Source organism: Eumetopias jubatus, unplaced genomic scaffold (genome assembly GCF_037043125.1).
Source record: "Eumetopias jubatus isolate StellerSeaLion01/CBP00866 unplaced genomic scaffold, mEumJub1_p1.0 scaffold_16, whole genome shotgun sequence".
NCBI classification, from domain to species: Eukaryota; Metazoa; Chordata; class Mammalia; order Carnivora; family Otariidae; genus Eumetopias; species Eumetopias jubatus.
The window spans coordinates 5,681,741-5,700,659 of record NW_028274822.1 but is presented as its reverse complement, the minus strand read 5'-3'; positions in this window follow the sequence as shown (position 1 = coordinate 5,700,659).

Here is an 18,919-nt window from a genome sequence, read left to right as displayed (position 1 = left end):
TTCTCCTGTCTCTGGCAACAATTTACACGTTGTCTTTTCAGCTCCGACAAACAGTTTCCTCAGGGGCCCGAGGCCTCCGACATCTGCTCAGTCCCAAAGACTGCGCCGTCTGTTTCAGTCTTTTCTCACAGCAGCACCTTCTCTTCTAGGCACGAATTCTGTTCTGTGTGACAAACTGCTCCAAGGCTTTGTTTGAAAACAAACCATCAGGAAGAGTGTGGAAGGGTGGCTTGGTTCTGCTCCATGTAGTTGGTATCAGCTGAAGTGGCCAGAATTGAGGCTCAACTTCCAGAAAACTCCCTTACTAGCAATTCTGATGCCTTGACGCTCTTCCTCTCTCCCTCTCCTTGAAGATGTCTCCTCCTCTGGTGTTTCCACATGGCTGGGGCTTCTCACACTGTGGTACTCTCAAGATCACCTGCACTTCTCACAGTGCTTTCTGATTCAATAGGGAATGAAAACTGCAGGGCCAGGGAAAGTGTTCGCCTCATGTGGCGCATTATCATTTCTGTCATCTTCTGTTGGTCAAAGCAGTTATGGGGTCCACTCAGTTTCCAGGAGATAGACAATTAGAATCCACCTCTCAGCAGGGGAATGACATGGTTGCATTGCAGAAGAGCATGTGGGATGGGAGATATGATGAAAGCCATCTTTGAAAAATATAATCTGCTGTACCCACCCCACTGACATCCTCGGGCTAGAATGCATCAGGGTGAGTGTGAGGCTGACAGCAATCAATATCCAGGGAGACCAGGAGTGTGACTATAGAGGGGAGCTATTGATATAGTGCAGTTACCGACATCTTTTCTTTTAAAACATATCCAATCCTTCTTGGGTCAAGCAATCACTAAAGACTTTGGATGCCCTGGAACAAGAGTAGTACCTGGGACAGTGTTATTATGAAGTGGGCAAAGGATGGGGAAATCAAGATGAAAATGTTAGAGCTTTCTTATCCTGAGACACACTCCAAACTCCCATCCCCTAAACTTAGGTGGAGAAGAACAAACTAGGATTTGGATTTTTGTTTTTCCTTTATATAAGCATCATATCAAGACAGTGGCTAGGCCCAAGAGAGTAACACTCTGAAAGGAAAACAAGGCATAATACCTATACAAGCATAATAAAAAATACTCACCATAAAGAAAGGTTATTGAAAATTTTAAGAAGTTACAAAGGTGTCGCAGAGCATTCTCATACATGGCTACAATAATTCCTACTTCCCTCTCTGCATAGTCCTTCACCATATGACATTGATGCTCTCCCCATAAAGATGCTAGAGTTCACTTCTCTACCATCTAAATCTGGTGACTTACTTAGGCCAATGAAACAATAGCAAACATGATATAAGCAGAGACTTAGCAAGTGTTTACAAATTGGACTCAACTTCCTGATGATGAGAAATCTTCCATCATCATCGGAGAAAACGGACAGCCTCTTGAAGGATGATACTATCTGGAACATAGATGAACGCTCCCAGTGAAGCCTCCTAGAACAACAAACTCCCAGCCAAGTGTCATCACTGTCTGCAAGACATCTGTGTAAGATAATCTTAGATGATCCAACATTAGTTGAACCACTAATGACTACTGTTGAACGAATGACTTCAGATAAGACCAGCTAAAAAGCCACCCAGCTGAACACAGTACAAACTGCTAACCACCAAATCCTGAGTTAATAAATTGATTATTGTTTTAGGCCACTCGATTTTGAGTTGGTTTATTTTGTAGTAGTAGATAACTGACACAGGAGGAGACATTGGAAATGTTGGGTATCAGAATGATCAGTGTCGAAATGTTAAAAAATTAATGAAAGTACTTTCCCAGAAGGCATCAAGAAAATGTTAATAGATATGGAGGCTAGACATATAAGATTATGCATACTTCTCAGAATGACAGAAAGGTTAAAAATGACAAAATATGAGAAATATTAAGTTAAGTTAATAATAACATAATTAAAGAATCTTATCAGATCTCAAGCCAAAAACACATATGAGTACTGAGCAGCATATTTTGGAGAAAAAATAAACAACTTGAATCTCAATAATAACATTTAATATAATCAAAAGTAAGAGAAAACTCTGAAAGGTTGTGAGGAAAGGAGAAAGAAAACAATAAAAACCACAGCCCAACATAGATCACCTCAGCAAAGTAGAATTATATTCACAGCGATCTTCTGAAATGTAGAATTATATTCACAGAGATCTCCTGGGCACAAAAAGCCAATAAAACTGTATTGTCAGTGTTAAAGGAAAACACTGCATATAACCTGTTGCTTAAATTCAAGAGGGAAACGAAAAATACTTTCAGCACACCCGATTTTAAAGAATGCTTAGATGTGTTATAGCAACAAGAATAAGGATTTCAGGAGAATATAGTGCAGTATGGAAGTAAAGGTGAGGAAAATCTTAGGAAAATTTATTGTTCTCTAAATGAGCAATTGACATATATTGTGTATGGGGGAGGGTGGCAGGAACAGAGAGGATGAGTGTGTTCTAAGTTTCCTGTCTGGTTTGGATAAAAAATATAAATATTGACTATCACAAGCCATTAGTAGGGAACGCAAGCATTACGCTATATAAATAAATTAGAGGCAATCACTATATGAGTAGAACAATGTAAAATGTTCATGTCAGTTAAGAAATATTCAACCCACCCAGGACACCTGGGTGGCTCAGTCTGTTAAGTGTTTGCCTTAGGCTGAGGTCATGATCCCTGGGTCCTGGGGGATGGAGCCCCGCATGGGGCTCCTTGCTCAGTGCGGAGTCTGCTTCTCCCTTTCCCTCTGCCGCTCCCCTCTGTTCATGCTTTCTCTCTCTCTCTGACAAATAAGTAAAATCTTAAAGAAAAAAAAAAAAAGAAATATTCAACCCATCCAATAGAAGATGCAAGTAAAAACAGATAAATTACTAAATAAATAAAGCAAGGAAGCAATAAAAAACTGTAATTATAATAGATCTACAATAATTATTTAAATTATAATTTAATTTGCTATGAACATGTAAAGGTTAAATGTATCAATGAAAGGAGTGTTTCTGATTCAATATCAAATGTTATCAACTAAAATTAAATCCATCAACAAGATATCTGTAAGGGAAATATTTAACATAGTCTACAGACATAGAATAAATGATTAGCAAAAGGCATCCCAGCCAAACTTGTATACCCAAATGACAACTTTAATATTAACCAAATAGAATCAAAGCAAAATAAACATCATGAAGGAAAAAATGTTGTCATATATTTGTAGAAAAAGGAATATGGCAAACAGAAAGAACGTTCCTGAACATAAATGCAGCTAAAATTTAGCCTCAGATTAACATTTTATCTAGAAAAAGGATAAATGAAAAAATAGAGCATTATATTAAATAATAGGTATAGTTTAAAATTCTTAATGCATTCCTCTCAGAAACTGATTAAATATATCTAAAATTAGCAAAGATTGAGAACACATGGATACAAGATCATAAGCAGAAATTTAAATTCAACAAAAATAAACATATTTTAAACTCCTAGTAAGCATTTATTAAAAATAAATACATCCTGTGCAAAAAAACAAAACTGGAAAATTAAAAGAATAAGCATGCAGTCCTCTTGGGCCTTACCCTGTCAATTCACATTGGCTTACTCTTCCACCCGCAAAGGGTTTTCTACAGGCTCTGGGGGAGAAGGGGGCACCCTTGAGTAGCTCTCAGCAGGGAAAACTGCAAGCAACCTTCAAACAATGACTGTTAGGAGCTCTCGTGTGCCTCACCCACCCTCTAGTGCAATCCCCACGTACATGCTTGACCCTGATCCAGACTTCCAAACAGGATTAAGAAGGAGCTGCCCCCAGCAGTGGCTTGTTGGATAACACACACATACACGGCTGGTCCCCTTCCTAACCTTGGTGCCCAATACCCTAATAATACTTCCTAGAAGAACCACTTAATATACAGATTCTTATCCCAGAGGTTGTTTTCGGTTTGCGCGTTTTGTTTGTGTTTGTGTTTGTTTGGTTTGGTTTTGGTTTTCTCCGAGGGAAAGGCAAAGAAAACAATTGATTTGGTACCCAAAGCATTCCTAGGATGCAGATCCTTGGGATGGGATTCTGTATTTGAATCATTCACTGGCAAAACATAGTAACAAATTCCCCATTGATGGGGATATTGGAATCTTGATGCCCCCAGCATGCTATAAGATCACAATTGCTAAGGCTTTTGTCTATGGAAAGTTGGCATAGAAAAATAGTTAGAACAGGGTGCCCTGGCATTCGCCAGTCACGACTGTGTCTATATGAAAGTCAGGCTGTGACGGGGAGGAAGTGGGACCCTGAGACCTGTGAGGTGGTGGTGGCCGTGCCTGAGAACTGTGAATATTCAGATACCCTTAATGCCTCTGGGCCAGCACAAGTGTCTCGTCTACACCTGCTAGAGAAGCCTCCCCTTGTCTCAAAACTGTGTAATTCCCTACCCCCAGGCAAATCCCATGAGGTTGATAATTACTTTCTCAAGGTCTGACCTCATCTCCCTTCATTGATTCTAGACTAATTACTAGGTTAAGTTCTCAGGGTGGCTTAACTGGGGAAGTCCTATCTATTCTGAGACAAAAGAGATGATCAGCAGAATCTCGGAGTGGATCTTGAAGGGGCTACATACCCTTGGAAGCAGCATCTCCAGATGATTCATTGTAAGCCTTTGTTTTCTGAAGGCTTCAAGGAAACATTCCAGTAGTTTATTATCAGTACCTGCTTCAGGTGTCCTTGTCAAATCATTAAATTCTGAGTCATGGGAAAGTTCCCCCATATCAAAATTGCCTTATTGATATTTATATTTTGTCCCCAGCCTGGCACCAGTTCCTGCTACTAATTCTGTTCCTCTCAAAACAGTAACGGGATTTCTCCAATTGGGACATGCTGATCCTCAAACCTCGTCATTGGTCTAGAATCAACGAGGGGAAGGAGGGAAGGAGTTTTAAATCATAAGTGATCATGTTATCTTCAGTATGGAAAATAACTGTTTTCCTATATTTGAGCAAATATTAGAGTTTGAGGGTTAGACTGAGTTCAGAATTAAGAAAATAGAGCTAGTCATATTTTTGTTCACCGAGGACATAATCTGCTCGATTTACACCGGGCTGTCTCCCTTTGCTCTGGAAAACAAATTTATTTCCAAACTTGACTGAAGCATTTCTCATGACATGCATATAGCTACCAAGGAGATTCCACCTGAAATCTTACACTCAATACAAAAATTTTTCTCAAAACTGAAAAAGGGAAAAATATCTGAAAAAGATGTAGCAGCTATAGGAGTCTACAGCACATATTAAGGATGATTCGTGAGAATTCAGGGTGCTAGTCAAATTAATGTCAAATATATTATTTGTGCAAATTTGTGGTCGCAACAATTAATCTTTTTGTTTGTTTTTGGAATTTCTCCCTAATTTTTTTTTTTCAAATGACAAAGTCCTCAAGGAAAGAGCAAAGTTCTTATATAAAGTCTCTTCTCTTTGCGTTTTTATTTTCTTTTGCAAGAAGATTCTGTATTGAATAAACAGAGAGTAGATTTGCCAGGCAGTGAGAGAAGGTCAGATTGATTCATGAAGAGGTGGTGTGCTGAGCTGGAGTAACACTTCTTACACAGCCAAAGGGTATGTTTTGCAAAACCTAGGCTAAATGAAATAGGCAGTGATGCCAAGAGTATATATTACCCTTAAAAAGACTGAGTTATAATTTTGACCCTCCAGAATAGGAAGAAAGCATTCAATAAATGAAAATAGATTGGCTAAATAGATAGGGAAATAGATGATGATGATAGAAGATAGGGAGATGATAGATAGATAGATAATAGATAGATAGATAGATAGATAGATAGATAGATAGATAGACAGATAGATGATAGAAAATAAATATTCATGTCAGAATTTAATACCTTATTTTTATCTATCGAGAATTTACTTTCAAGTACCATACTATCCATCTTTTTGAAATGATGGATTTGCCTTTCCTTAGACAATCTATATATTAATTTGAAGATGGAACATATTGTTCTTGCTACCCTCAACAATAAGGATTTTTTATGATTTATTCTTAGTATATACCTTTGACTCATATTCTTTTATTTTAGGCACACAACTCAGGATTCGTAACTACATACATATGGATAGAGGTGCTTGAAAAGAAAATCTGCTCTTCTGGAATACTGAATGGAAAATAAAAGCCCATCACTGAAAGCAGAATTTGGAGACTAGAAATGAAAGATGGAACACAGTTTTCAAAGGGATTATTAAAATCTAAGAAGTCTGGTCTTTGCTTAAACAATATGAAATATAAAAAATATATTGTTCCACTCCTGCCTCTAGAGTTACAGGATGATTTCGGGTCAGTCAAATAATGCAGGAAATTCTATGGCCAGAGTGACTGGTCAGGAATGAACATGTGATCAAGACAATGAGATATAATGACAGTCTTTCTGTCAAATATTCAGGTAGAGTCCATTGGTCCACGTATCTCCATATAACAGAAGCCAAATGAATGTTTACCTTAGGGCTTTACGAATACGGCTATGCTGTCTGTTGAATATTATTGAGCTTACTCAGGAATGGTAATTTTATACCAGTATACTACCTATCTGTATTACATAGGATAATATGGATGCAGTAGCAAAGAAGCAATGCAAGCTTTCAGGGTGGGACATCTACCAGAGAGGAAGACGTGAGCCTGAGAATAAAGAGGAATCTCAGAAAAAAAGCCAATAGCAAAAAAAAAAAATTTTTTTAAATAAAATAGCAGGACAGAAACAAATTATTCCGAATAATTTGAGCTTCTGGATTAAATTGTGTCTAAAGTACTACTCCTGGGTTTTTCAGTTTTATGAGTCAGTAAGTCTAGTCTGGCAAAAGTCAGTTTACATTGATTTATTGTCATTTGTACAGGAAAGGAGTCCAAATTGATACAATACAATTTAAAGCAATTTTGTCTGACGAAATCCTGCTCTGGTCAGGTCGGACAGCAGGGACAGCAGCTGAGAACCTAGGCTCTTGAGGTGGTGTCCCACCGAGTAGACACAGCAAATGGACAATACAGGTCTTCAGCTGGTTGTTGGATTGTGTGGGATATGCACCCAAAACAAACCCAGGTTTTTGGGGTTTGAATTGATTGAACTGATTTTTTTTTAATTGTGGTAAAAACACATAACATGAAATCTACCCTTTAACAAAGTTTTAAGTGAACGGCGCAATGTTGTTATTTATATGCACATTGTTGCAGGGCAAATCTCAAGAACTTTTTCATCTTGCATGACTGATACTCAATGCCTGCTGAACAGCTCCTCCCCATCTCCCTCCCCCATCCCCTGACATCCACAATTATCCTCTCTGCTTTTGGGACAGTGACTATTTTAGGAACCTCATGTCAATGAAATTATGCAGTATTTGTCCCTCCCTGGTTGATTTCATTTAGCATAATGTCCTCAAATTTCAGTATGTTAGCACATATGGCAAGGTGTACTCCTTTTTTTAAGGCCGACTAATGTTCCATTGTGTGTATATACCACATTGTCTTTATCAAGTTATCCATCCATGGACATGTAGGTGGTTTTCACTATCGTGAATAATGTTGCAATGAACATGGGGGTGCAAGTATTTCTTCAAGATCTTGGATCTCAGTCCTTTTGGATAAATACCCAGAAGTTAGATGGGTGGATCATATAATAGTTCAATTCTTTATTTTTCCTCCATCCTGTTTTCCATAAGGGTGGCACCATTTCTTATTCCCACCAACAATGTACGAAAGTTTCAGTTTCTCCCCATCCTTACCATGCTTCTTATTTTCTATTTTTTCTTTGTTTGATAGTGTAATGTTTGATATTTGTATGTCTTCTTTGGAGAAATGTCTATTTAAGTTTTTTGCCCACTTTAATCAGATTATTTGTTTGGTTGTAGGTTTTGTTGTTGTTGTTTATTTGTTCATTTGCTGTTGAGTGTAGGATTTCCTTATGTATTTCGAATATTAACCCCTTATCTGATATATGGTTGCAAAGATTTTCTATTTCATAGGTTTGCCTTTTCATGCTGCTGACTGTTTCCTTTGCTGTACAGAAGCTTTCCAGGTTGGTGTACTCCCACTGGTCTATTTTCGCTTTTGATGGCTTTTCTATCATACAGAAACAATTAAATACAGCAATTATGAAAACAGTATATCTTTTCCTTCAATAATACACATTTGTTTATTTGCATAAATTTAGATTATTTAGTCTAAATAATGATGATTATTTAGTCATTATTGAGAGCCATGCATTCTCGTAAGCAATTTACATATGGTAACTCAAATAAAAAGGATAACCTCATAAAGTATATGCATTTTATTCATTTTTTCCAGATAGAAAAACTAGGGCACAGTGAGATTGAATTATAAAAGATTTTATTTATTTATTTATTTATTTATTTATTTATTTATTTATTTAACAGAGAGAGAGCGAGAGAGAGAGAATGAATGGGGGGGAAGGGCAGAGGGAGGCAGAGAGAGAAGCAGGACCCCTGCTGAGCAGGGAGCCAGATGCAGGGCTCGATTCCAGGACCTGGAGATCACGACCCAAGCCGAAGGTAGACGCTTCACCTACTGAGTCACTCAGGTGCCCGGAGATTGAATTATATACCAAGAGTGGATTCAAACATAGGCAGTTTCCTGCAAAATCCATACATTGAAACATTAGATCATGTTGTCTCTCCACTATGATATTATTTGTTCAATTGAGTAAATAGTAATGTGTATTAATGAACTAATGAATGGTTAAGTTAATGAACAGAGTATTGACATGATAAGAAATTACTAGAATTGCCATTTAGAAATATTTTAGGAAGAAGACCTAAGTTTGGAAAATTGAACTAACCAAAATATTCTGTATGTGAGAAAGAATTTCTATTATTTATTTATTTTAAGAGATAAAACATGGGGTGCTTGGGTGGCTCAGTTGGTTTAAGTGTCTATCTTTGGCTCAGGTCATGATCTCAGGGTTCTGGGATCGAATCCCACATCGGGCTCCCTGCTCAGCAAGGAGCCTGCTTCTCCTTCTCCCTCTCCCTCTGCTGCTCCCCCTGCTTGTGCTCTTCCTCTCTGTCAAATAAATAAATAAAATCTTTAAAAAAAATTAAAAGATAAAATATCATCTCTATGTCTTAGTTGGCTATGGATACTTTGTTTTATAGGACCCCATATTGAGAAATAAGATAATATAATCTATTATTTTTTAAACTATTATATCAGCCTAGAGGCAAACTTACAGCAATTGTAAGCATTCTCATATAAATCTTTACAAGGATATTTCCTGGGGATGTGCGAAGAGATGGTCACATAGCCACTTTGACCACGAGGGGACAAGCTTACGACTAATGCCAATTTACTGAAGATGGTGATTTGAAAAGATTGAGAGAGGCTATTTGATGATAGCACTTGGCTGTTGAAACTACCTCCAGAATTTCCAGTAAGTGAATAATCGATACCATGATTGTTTGTCATTTTAGTTTTCAAAAAAATGCACAATAATTTTCTCTAACACACACTGAAATTTAGATTTTGATTATACAGCTTTTAAACATGTGTTTAAATTTGTTTGTATTAAAATTCAGCATCTGTGATGAAAAACCATTTCAAGAATATTGGTCCCATCAGAAGCACCCCATGACACTCATTATAAAAAGGGTTAGGTATCAGAAAAACAAAGCACTGAATGTATAATTTGCAGCTATAGTAACACCAAGAGTCATATCATCCTTCATCCACTCCCTTTTGCTGAGTCAGTTTCAAGGATTATCAAATAGCGAAGATGTCACTGTGCATATAGTCCTTGCCACAAATTGTGTGTGGTAGAGACTTGGTGGAAGAGGAACCGGGTGCCCGGAGATGCGGAGCAGGTGGAGAAAGAGCAGGGACCCACCAGGCAGGACTAAGACTGGCTGTGGTATTCACAGATGCGTGCTCACCAGAAGCAGGTGGGATGGCAACAAGCTGCAAGACACTCCTTCTCTCTCCCCTTTCTTTTATATCCACTCACAAGCTGTAGGCTTCTTTTCCTAACATAATACATTCCTACTTTCTCATTCAAGGTTGCTGGTTTTGCTCGTTTGAAGATACATTTAAATTGTAGACAGATGAACAGATAAACTACTTGTGATCTTTTTTGTTCTCTTTTTCTGTCACTGTTACCTAAAGACAAGTTCTAGTGTCTGGTGAGAAGGTGAATGACAAGGCTGGGTATGTCATTTCGTAGCCGAGAGAAGCAGCCACACGCGGACCGCATGCGTATGATGGCTCACACCCCCACTTACCCATCCAATTTCAGATGCCCAGTGGTTGATCCAATTCATCAGAACTTGGGTTGTACTAACTTTGGACCCGTGATAATACCATCCGGTAGTAAGAAGTTGGTGTTAGTGGAATGCAAGAAGGAAAATGGCCATTTTGTTTCCAAATTAGTTCTTGGCTATATTTTGTTCAGACAAGTCTAAGGAAAAACAAAAAGTTACAAATTATTGCAAACTTGAAGTAACTTCTTACCTTGAAAGAGCCTATGGTTCTGGAGTTGGCATTGGCCCAAGAGAGATGCCTTGAGTTTCTCTTTACGAAATTAATTTTTCCCAAATAACATGAGCATAGACAGAAATAACATAATCGTGAAAGCCTTTTTTTTTGAAGATTTTATTATTTATTTGAGAGTGAGAGTGAGAGAGAGAGAGAGCGCGCGCGCAGGAGTCGGGGAGGGGCAGAGGAAGAGGGAGAAGCAGGCTTCCCGCTGAGCAGGGACTCCGATGAGGGGCTCTGCCCCAGGACTCCGGGATCATGACCGGAGCCGAAAGCAGATGCTTAGCCAACTGCGCCACGGAGGCGCCCCTTGTGAAAAACTTTTAATGAAAAACAACTACCTCCTCCTCCTTCCCTTTCTTTCTCCCTCCAAGGCAATAGGTCGTTCATCCTGCAGCTTTTTATTTGGGTGCTAACACCCATATCTGTGAAGTTATTTGACCACCGTATCCTGAGTTCTCAGAGTGAGACACGGCCTGTTTACTTCCCGTTATGACGGCTAAAGATTTACCTCCTGTTCACGGCACCCTACCCCAACCCCGCCCCGGCTTCATCCTTTCACGAGATTTGTAGTATATTTACTTCAATAAAAAATGAATATTCAGTGTATATAACAACGTGATCATGTAAACAGTGTTCAAAGTCAAAAGGTGGAACATGATTATATTTCTTTCACTTAGAAATTTTGCTTTTTTACTGGAGTTTTAGACTTTTTTTTCCTATGTAACGTCCCCTTCATACTAAACTGTTTTTAAAAAAGTTTAACCTAGCAAGTGTTCTCGGGGAACTACATTTTTTTTCCTTGGTAATCTCTAACCTGAATGTTCTCTCTTCCAGCTCCCATCTGATCTAGTTGTCCTCTAGGTTATAAACGCAGGGATATTCATTCGTTCCTTTGTTTTTTTTAATGCACTGTTCTGTGTTTCTTCAGTATAGTGGGTATTTGGCATCTGTCAACATCCATGAAATCTTTTGGGGGAATCACCTTATCCCACTCTCAGATATCTCACTTTTGGTAGAAAAAAAGCTCTCTTTTCTCTTAGGAACAGGAGGCTGGGAGGGTGTGTCTGATCCCCTGCATTCACTTGCAGTCAAAAGAAGAGAGAGTTGAGTCACCTGGTGGAGGTCATCAATGGTGGATAGCATTGTTTGAGACTAACACCAACCTCGCCCTTAAACAGTTATGCAAATGAGTAAAGGATACCCACCTCATATTGTTGTTGTTCTTATTTGCACATGCTAGTTTTTATTGGTTTTCAGGTATTCACAGTGAAAAGTGACCTAAATGATACATCAGATCTAACATTTTTTTGGTTTAATATTCTCTTTGAATGAAATGCACTGTCATATAATCTCCTGCGAAAAGCTTACAAGAGGAAGAAGGTATTCTGAGTCCTTCCATGACTGAAAGGTCTTTTATTTGACTTTCATTTAATTGATAGCTTTGTGAGGTGTAACATTTTAGATTGAAAATATTTTTTTCCCGTGGTATTTTGAGAGCATTTAGAGTCTGGTACTGAGAATAAGAAGTAAAAGAAAAAAAAATTCTGAAATGGATTGAAAATATGTTTTCCCTTCGTATTTGAAAGTATTTAGAGTCAGGTACTGACTAAGGATAAGAAGTAAAAGAAAAAAAATTCTGAAACTCTTTCCTGTGTAATTTAACTACATTTTTAATTCTGGGAGCATTCAGCATATTGTCATTATTCCTGATTATCTTAAATTTTCTGAGATTTCACCTTGGTATACTTAAGTCAGTTTTGTTCTTTATTCATCTTGAGAGGAGCCTCAATGTGTACTTCAAGTTGGAGGCTTTCCCAAGTATCTGTTTGTCTATACTTTGTTTTATTTTTAAAGAATAACGTGATTAAAAGATAGTGGGAAATTAGGGTACATTTATGAGACTTGTCTATTGTCAGATTTGCTTAAGAATGATTGGAAACAAGCTAGATGTAATATGCTGAGAGACAACAAAATTCTATGTTATGGATTGCTCTTCTATTAAGAAAGTTAAATTTCCCCAGGGATGAAAGCTTGGATCTCCTGCCTGGGGAATGGGGGGAAGGACAGATGCCAGACATGAAAATTCTGTGCATGAAGGCAGGATATGACAGTCTACAAATTATATAAGGATTTTCAGCTAATTGTCCTCTTTTCAACCTGGTTGAATGTCCACCCTCCTTTGTATCTTGCATCTCCAGGACTAAGGGAAGTTGAAATGCCAGAATTGCATAGCAGACAGTGGCTGAGGGATGGACAAGCTGGGGTAAGTGGGCATGCTAGGGTGGGTATACTGTATAAGATGTGCAGAGGATTACTATCCACAATAAAGTCCAAAGGACCTACCATTAACTATCATCATGAGGAATGAGCTGGTGACAAGAGCACCAGCATCTCCAAGTGTTTAGTGATGGCCCACCTCCTACGCCAGGGCATATGGCAAGAGAGGTCATTACAGAATTAGGTACACCGATAGCAATGGGCATGACAGGACCCTAAAACAAAAGAAACCAAGTGGGTCGAGTGTCACCATTATCATGTTGGAATGAGAGCAGGAAAGAAGGCTAATCCAGTGAAAATTATGGGGATAATTAATAGAACACAGCGACCCTAAGAACAACATAGATGGGAAGTCGGCAGGGTTTGTACTACCAGAATAAATCAAGGAGATATGCCCAGGATGCTAAGCCCCCCCTCCCCCCGCAAAATGTCAAAATCTTTTGTTCCATTTCTGGACCTGAGCCAGCTTTCTGAACTAGAGCCTACCAACTGAAGAGGAGGCCATGTTCCCAGAAGGAAGGACTCAACAATGCGGCCGTAGTCTTTGGCAACGCAGCCTCTGTCTTCCACCAAGGGCCCTACAGTCATGTCCTTGGGTGAATGTGTACTGAGCATACCAGTTTCTAAAGGCTGCTGTAACTAGGCAGCTTGCACACAATAAATGTCTTCTCTCACAGTTCGGGAGGCTGTAAATCTGAGACCATGGTGTCAGCGGGGTTGGCTCCTTCTGAGGCTGGGAGGGAGAATCTGCTCCAGGGCTTTCCCTGAGCTTCTGGTAGCTTGCTGGCAATTTTTGGTGTTCTTTGGCTTGTAGAAACATCACCCCAAGCTCTTCCTTCATGTACACGAAAAGTTCATTCTGTGTTATGTCCGTGTCCAAATCTTGTTCTGCAAGGACACCAGTCAGATTAGGGCCCACCCATTGCAGTATAACCTCATCTTAAGAATTGCATCTGCAATGGCCTGTTTCAAAATAAGGTCACATTCGAGGTACTGGGGGTTAGTATTTCAACCTATGAATACTAGGGTGACACAATTCAATCCATAACACCGAGGAAAGGGTATGTCAAACCATTTTGAGCACTTTTGAGCACAAAGTCTAGGTTGACCTTAGTATCTAAACACCCCACATATAATCATGACCCTTGTTTGAATGGGGGCACATGGGAGTCAGGTCACAAAGGTCACTCATTGTGGGAGGGCCAAGCAGAAGCCTGTGGAACTGCCCCTTCACCTCAGCCAAAGTAGTGAATCCAAACTACATTGCATTGGAGGGGAGGTAAGCATGATAGAAATCAGAGTCACCTTTAAGAATATAAATCAGGGGTAAGCAAACTACAGCCTGTAGGCCAAATGCAGGCTGCACGCCATTATTGCATGGCTCATAAGCTAAAAATAGTTTTTATGGTCTCAAAAGATCCTAAAACCAAACAAGAAGAAGATATGTCACAGAGATCAGAGGTGGTTCAAAAAGCCTAAAATATTTACTATCTGATCCTTTACAGAAACACTCTGCCTTCCTGATCTAAATGATTCAGAGCCCCAGTATATTGCCGTTGAATGACTACTAACCATTCTGGTCCCTATAGAAAAAGGGCAGGTTCTGGAGGATGATGATATACTACTACAGTCTTGACCCCCATTGCTAGGGCCTCAGTTATGTACCATCTGTCAAATAGATGATTTTCTGTTCCATCAGAAGAGAGGATGCTGTCAGCAGACAATATCCAGGGCTCAGCCCCTTCAGGAGCCCCTCACTAGCGGCCTCACTGGGTAGCCTGCAGCCAATAAAAGATGCAGGCAAACTCTGGCCAGCAGGCTTTGCTCCAGAGTGCCCCGTGGGGTGGGCTGAGGCTTTAGGGAATCTACATTGCTCTTTGTCTTTCCCTTCTAACCAATCTTGCTTTGAATTATAGCAGTTGGCATGACCTTAATAGGAAGGCTTATAATGTATTAATTCAATTGAAGAAGTAATAGGAATAAATCAAAAAGCGAGCAAACAAATAAATGTCTTGCCCAGTTAAGTCAAAGTAGTGAACCCCTCAGGCTGCAGGTGTCTACATCTGTTGTCGTCCCTTTGACCGAGGTCAAGCCATGAGCTTGGCTGAGCTGCATTCTCTCTTCCTGTAAAATGCCCCGATTCACCGGATTGCCTGTGGTTAAGACCAAGCACACCCTAGAAGTCTCCAAATCTAAAATACATGCTTCTGTTCTTCTCACTACAGTTTGAACAACATCAAAAGAAGCTCTTTACCCCCCGAATCATGATTTTATGAGCATGAAAGGTTTCCTAATGCAAATTCATAAATCTTAATCTATGACTATGACTGGAAATGTGGAATGTCGCAGCTGACTTCAGGACATTCCATTCCCGTATGTTTTGTCACAAATGTGATTTGCTTGGAAAGAAGCAGGCGTTCAACTCAGGATGATGGTCTTACGTGGCTATTGTCCATGTATTGAAAATAATTGCCATCACCTTAAAGGGGGGGCAGGTAGGATCTTGTCCCATTGTTATTGAATGCTAGTAGAAATTATTTTGTCTTTTTGAACTGAAGAAAATAAAATGTATAAGTTGAATGATTTACCTGCCAGTTTTTTTGTTTTTTTTTCCCCCAAGTCCATGCCATGAACTCGGTCTGGTAACGTGGGTCTGTACTGGATGCAGACACAGAACTGCCCCGTGGTCTGAGCGCCAGCAGGCCGGAGTCCTGGGAACGCGTTCCTGACAAACACAATGCAAGAATGGGAGGCTTTTTCCCTTTGTTGTGTCAGCCAGAGGAGAGCTTAATTTGGAATGAACAACATTTTATCCTATGGATATCCATTACTTTTTCAATGTTCTCTTTGTTTTGACCAAACCCAAACCTCTTTGATTAGGATAAGGTACACAGGCAGATCTACTCCATATTATACAGTTCTAATTAAATGCAGTTAATTGAAAAACCTAACTAAGTTTTTATTTGGCGGATTTTATGACTAGAGCGTTTTAATTAAGTAGAATTTCCAAGGGATATTGATAACAGTATTTGGTTTTAAATTGAGAACAAAATCTCCTCGAGGAAAATGAAAGGAGTAAATAGAGACCATATTTCTTTTTTCCGACATGAGAAATCATGTTGAATCCGTTCATAGACCTTCACAGCACAACAGATGATGGGTGTATTTAAGCCATTAGACGCTGAGCCAGGGAGGTGATCTCGGACAGGCACAGGTGCTCACCTTGCTCTAAAGCTGCATGTGCAAAACAGAAACCAGAAAGTTGAGGAAAAATAATTCTCAGCAATCGCCATTTGAGCAAATGTGTTTCTTTACCTTTGTTTGCTAGGTTTTACCCTTGCCCCTCTCATGGAAGCATTCCTGAAAATAAACAGAGAAGCTGCAAGGTGCTAGAATCATGCTTTTGCAAAGCTCACACTTCTCTCCGCACGGGAAGCTTTGGGCACTGCCACAGCTCCTGTATCGCTCATCTCCCCATCTCTCCGGGGCGAGGCCAAGCATCCTTCTCTGTCAGCTTTGTCCTCACAGGGTACAAAGAAAGGACTGCTGAGAGAAGTGACGTGATCATGAGAAACAGAGTGAGGTGATGAAGGGAGAGTGGAGGACAGTTCATGGACTTCAGATGTGAAAGTGAGGGGAGAGAGGACCTCCGCACCAGAAGCTTCTGTCAAACGTTTACTGCTTCAGAGGCACAGTTGGCCTCGACCGATGTGAGACACTGCAAATTATACTCTAATTTTCAAACATTGATTTGGAGAGACAAACAGGTGCCTTAGAGTACCATGAATAAAAATGAAACTGCATAATTGTAGTAATATAACAAAATCAAGTAAGCTAAAAATCATTTGATGTCTCTCCCCTTCCTTTAGCTTGTTCTGATGAGAACCCCAAACCTCGTAAGCATTATTCATATTCAGTATCCAAAATTCCTGCCCGTAATTTCACTTTTGATATGGTGGGGTCTGACAATAAAATAAAAGCTGTATTTAAAAGATAGTATGTTTAGTGACTGTTTTACTCTATGAGGGTATTATAAAGTTATCCTTTAGCATTTTACAAAGAAAAAAGGATTTTTGAGCTTCTTGCTGTAACTATGGAAACAGGATAGTCTTAAAAACAATAGCAAACATTATCAGAATATAAAGCAAATCTATCCTATACTCTTTGTCTCTAAACATAATAGACACTACAACTCTAGGCATTTGTCAAAAACCCGACTATGTAAATATTGATAATTAAATTCAATAACTTCCTTGAGTTCGTGGCATTATATCACATAACACATGTGACAGTGACATGCATTCATGAAGATTATAATGCAAATTTTGACAGGAATCAACATTATCGAAATTGATGTAGTTATTTCAAGTATTTTTAAATGTATCAAGTATATGTAAGAGCTGCTTCCCTTAAGAGAAATTTAGTTCTAAATATGTTTATTCTATAAATAAGACTTTCGGTAGCCCTACAGGTCAGGACTCTAATTAAATTACTTATGTTTACATAAGGTTGAACATTTAAAAGGATAGAGTGTCAATGAAAACATTCAGAATTCAGTTACCATAGAGCATATTTTACCTAATACAATAAAGTGAAGCGCAGAGTATTCATGTAATTTTAATAACATTAGCTTGCGAAAGAGGAAAACCTGACTTTTTGTAAATATAGAATAGAAAACATTCATTTGGCTCAAATGTGAGTTCATGAAACTGTAAGTTTTGAAAATTCTTTGTAACATTGAAGATGCTTGCTCACAGATGGAGTGTTCTTTACTCCAAAGGAGGACATTTGCAATAGAGAGTTAATGATATTCTAAGTCCCGGGCCAGAGAAAATTTAGCATCATTAAACTGTTAATGTTAGAGGAAGCTGGATATCTTTCTACCAATACTTTCTATGCCATCTTTAGTTTAGATTCAAATATACAGATTTTGATGTTACGATTTTTATGTTTAAGTGCACAAGTACAATCCAATCTACTCAATATATTCTGCATAAGTGAACTAAAGTAAATAGCATTTAGTTTTATGCACTTTTCTTATGGATCAAAAAGTATGCTAATAAAATGAAGAAACAGTACAACAAATTACTTCTGAGATCTGGAATAAAGTGTTGTTTTAATTTTATTTTTTTAAGATTTTATTTATTTATTTGTCAGAGAGAGACAGAGAGTGAGCACAAGCCGGGGGAGTGGCAGACAGAGGGAGAGGCCAACTCCCCGCTGAGCAAGGAGCTCGATGTGGGACTTGATCCCAGGACCCTGGGATCATGACCTGAGCTGAAGGCAGATGCTTCACTGACTGAGCCACCCAGGCGTCCCAAAGTGTTGTTTTAATTAAAACAATTATAAATACTAATGGATTGCTCCTTACTACACTGCACTTACTAAGAGGTTGCTGGCCATGAGAAAGTCATTTTAAAGACTATATTATTTTTTTAAACTAATATAACTAATACACCTAGAGGATAAGCTTCTTTATTTTTTTTAAGATTTTCTTTATTTATTTGACAGAGAGAGACACAGCGAGAGAGGGAACACACGCAGGGGGAGTGGGAGAGGGAGAAGCAGGCTTCCCGCGGAGCAGGGAGCCCGATGTGGGGCTCGATCCCAGGACCCGGGGACCATGACCTGAGCTGAAAGCAGATGCTTAACCGACTGAGCCACCCAGGCGCCCTGAGGATAAGCTTCTTTATAGACCTGGTTTCCACTAAACAGTGAGGGCAGGGATCATATTCTTTGTCTTTACTCTGCTTTGAATTGTCTGACAAATTTCATCTTTCTCCTCCATCCCAAACTTATTCCTCCTTTTTTGTTAGTGACATCACTATTTTCTGCCTCAGGGCAGTTTAAACCTTCATGACGAGGTCCTAGTTCCAGCGTGTGAATGTCCTACAATGTGTTTCCTCATTGACATGTGGATGTACATTTGGGCTGTTATAAACACTTTTATACAAGTTTAAAAAAAATGTCCTAGTCCCTCAAGCTTTCAGTTCTTATCTGATTACTGCCCAGTCCTCATCTTAAGTAAGTATCTGTCAGTTATCCTTAGAATTCGGGGGACGCTATCAGTAAAAGTAGATGAGCCTCT